Raw genomic sequence first — 3,626 nt, forward strand, 5'->3', positions numbered from 1 at the left:
ATATATATATATTCTTTCAGTAAACAAACCTTTTGTTTAATTCTTATGTTTTGTCCTATGGCAGGGTATGATGGTGCTGCCAATGCTGAAGCCAATCCTGGAGGACAAGAATGAATATCGCACTCCGTATGAATTCAATCCTGCTCACTTTCTGGATGAAAATGGCAAATTTTTGAAGAGAGAAAATTTCATTCCATTTTCAATAGGTAGGTCATGATGAGGAACTAAAACAAATATATTCACACAAACATACACTACCGTTTAAAAGGTTGCGTTTGGTAATTGTTTTTATTTATTTATTTTATTATTATCTTATGCTCACCAAGACTGCATTTATTGAAATACAGTAAAAACAGTAATATTGTGAAATATTATTACAATTTAAAACTATTTTCAAATGATTCTTTGGTGATTTTAAAATTCTAAAGAACAACATTTATTTGAGTAAGACATCTTTTGTAACATTATAATTGTCTTTAGTGTCACTGTTAATGCACAATTTAATGCATCCTTGCTGAATGGAAGTATTAATTTCTTTCAATAATATCTTACTGACCCCAGACTTTTGAATTGCAGTATATATAAACGATTAAAACGTCTAATTTTAGCATACACTCGTTTACTCAGTCAAATAGTGAACAGGTTTACTGATGCAGACCCTGATTTCCAGGTAAGAGGATGTGTCCAGGTGAGCAGCTCGCTCGTATGGAGCTCTTCCTCTTCTTTATCTCTCTGATGCAGCATTTTACCTTCCTGCCACCTGAGGGAGAAACACTGAGTCTCAAAAGGACAGTTGCCATTGCTTCTGCTCCTGAACCCTTCCACATTCGTGCTGTGCCTCGATAGTGCCACACGATTGAAATCTAAAATAAAAGAATCTCCACACTGCTGAAGCATAAATAAACATTTGTTTCTTTTTGGTAACATAAAACGCACATAGTATGAAAGATATGGCAATGGCATTTTATTTTCGTTTAATACACAAGGTTTATTTTCTTTGCCCATGATTGATAATATATCCTGCATAATTAATTTGGAGAATGTTAGTTGTGTCTGAAATTAAAGGCAGCTGAATTGCTGTACAATCGATCAGTCAGCCAGTCAAATGGCTGTTTAGGATGCAAAGCATCTTTCTGCCTTGATGGCAACCAATAGTAGCTATATATTCGGATACCTTATAACATAAATCACATATTTAATCATATTAGTAGATGATATACCTGTATGGGGACTTTAAAAGCATGAATTGGACTTTTATTTTCTGCAGTCTTTGGCTTCACACCTCAGAATAATTGTTTGTGAAGGGTTTGAGTGCTTGTATGTTGATGTGGCGCCACCAGCTTTGTCATGACATAATTTCCCTATGACTGCTGAGTCATTGGTCACATGGCATTTACGACTCAGGTGGTTGGTTAAAAACGTCTTTTCTGGGCAGCTGAGAAACTGCCATCAAAATGAGTCCGTCAAACTCTGCGTTATGCAATCAGATATCTTTTTTCTATTGAACAACCAATGTATTAATGGATTTTTTTTAATCCAGAGTAATTCATTCATATTCTTACACAGCTGCTCTAGTTTCACATCTCCTGCACTCTGCGGTTGTCTCGGATAATAAAATAACCTTCACTTAAATCAGTATTTTATGTCTGTGTATTTATTTGATAATCGTCCTTGTCCTGCTTATTGCAAGGCTTGTCGCAAAATAAACGCCGCCAGAGTGATACAAGAGACTGTTTGCCGTTTATTATGGGGTCATTTTGCCAGGTTGGTTGAAGATACCTTTTTTTTATCCCTTATTTATAATTAATTTTAATTTTAAGCAACACAAACTTCCATTTAGTTTGACAAAATAAAATGCATCAGTAAAACTGAAGTGTAATGTTTTGCTCTTTCTGGTCAGATTTTTATCTTACTGCAAGTACAGGTCCGTTTGTTATGGAAAAAACGAATTAATTGAAGGTAAATATCTCACCTTCCTAACTTTTTTTTTCTTGCAATTCTGCGTTTATCTCACGATTCAGACTTTTTTTCTTGCAATTCTGAGGAAAAAAAAGTGACAAGATATAAACTTGTAACTGTGAGAAGAAAAAAGTCAGAATTGTGAAAAAAGTTGCAATTACCTTTCTGTGGTGGAAAAATTAGAGGGAAAATAATTCTGAATTGTGAAATGCAAACTCAAGAGTTCCAAAATCAGAAATCAAAATTATGAGAAAGTTGCACTAAACTTTTCCATATTTTTATTCCATGAAGGAAATAAGCTTCCATACTTTGTTGACATGTAAATTGGTGTAAAAAAAATTGTCTGCTTGATTAACTCTTGAAGATTCATTTGGACTTTGAAAATATCTGATTATAGACAGTATTTCAAGTATTTCTAATCATGAACCAAAGCTGTCAGTTACAGATATGGACAAATATATTTGTGTGTTTTTGTCCAGACCAGTGTTAAACAGAGTACCACACTCTTTCAGAGACGTCTTTCATCTTTCTGCAGAAATGAACCATTCACTCATGTTTTCTTTTTAATGCTTTTATTTTCCATTTGAGATTTCTTTATACTTCGAGTTTCAATTTCCAGCTTCATTAAAAGATTAATTTCAGTTCTAGACAGAAGAACCTGAGGACTGAAACCTCTCAGTCCAACATAATCACAGCTTTCTGTCAGTCAGTTGCAATGGCAGTTGATCACAACCCGGTGTGCAGCACGCGCACTTCCACTTATTGACAGGGAATGAGACAAACTCTTAATTTCCACGTCTCCAGGATTCACAGTCATCCTGGATGACGCTCTTGACCGCATGATCATGGCATGATGTCAGGTTGCTGCAAGGGTTGTGCTGACAAACCGGCTTGACGCAGCCGTACACCTGCTTTCCACACGCTCCACTGTATTTACAGTCATCCTGCACGACAACAGCCTCACGGCCACAGCATGTCACACAGCTGCAAGGGTTCTTGTGAACAGGTACGGAGCACTTCACTTTGCTGCAGTCGTCCGACTTCACTCTTAAAGATGGGAAACGGCCGACTTTGCAGCAGTTGTTGATGGCTGACTTATTACAAGGCATAGTGTGAGCTGAAACAATAGAAAAGAGAGATCGTGAGAGGATGAATGGCAAGAAAAAAAAACAGTTTTTTGAATGCAATGATTATCTTGAGTGGAGTTGAATACTCACATGTTTTCAGTCCTTTTTCCTGATGGAGTTTGAATAATGATTTGCGTCTCTGTGTTTTTGTACTCAGTCTTGCTGGAAGCCACTCTTCTTTTCCTCTGATGTTTCTCTCCTCAGCAGCCCGGTATATATTCACATCTTCATCTCCACCCCGTCCACAGCTCAGAGCTCAAGAATTTTATTTTTCATGAGAGGGCAGGTTCAGTGTTTTAGAGTGAGTCTCACTCATTTACATATTTGATTCACTTGCTGTATGTAATTTCAGATTTCACATCCTATATCATTACATCTCATACACCTCATTTGTCACCTAGGAGAATTATTCAGACAAATTAACAACTTCTCGTTTTCATGACTCTAATCTGACAAGCATGATATAAAGCATATGTGATCATCACTCACAATGGCAAACTCAGCAGCTCTTATAAAAATCCTTTATGGCACAAACAAAAA

At 36.3% G+C, this 3,626-nt stretch overlaps 1 pseudogene; it reads left to right on the forward strand.

Annotated features, from left to right (window-relative positions):
* LOC107751845 (cytochrome P450 2J6-like) overlaps nucleotides 1-3,626 on the forward strand; it is a 19,042-nt pseudogene that overhangs the window by 10,122 nt on the left and 5,294 nt on the right.

Source organism: Sinocyclocheilus rhinocerous, unplaced genomic scaffold, assembly GCF_001515625.1.
Source record: "Sinocyclocheilus rhinocerous isolate Xijiao unplaced genomic scaffold, SAMN03320098_v1.1 scaffold2126, whole genome shotgun sequence".
NCBI lineage: Eukaryota > Metazoa > Chordata > Actinopteri > Cypriniformes > Cyprinidae > Sinocyclocheilus > Sinocyclocheilus rhinocerous.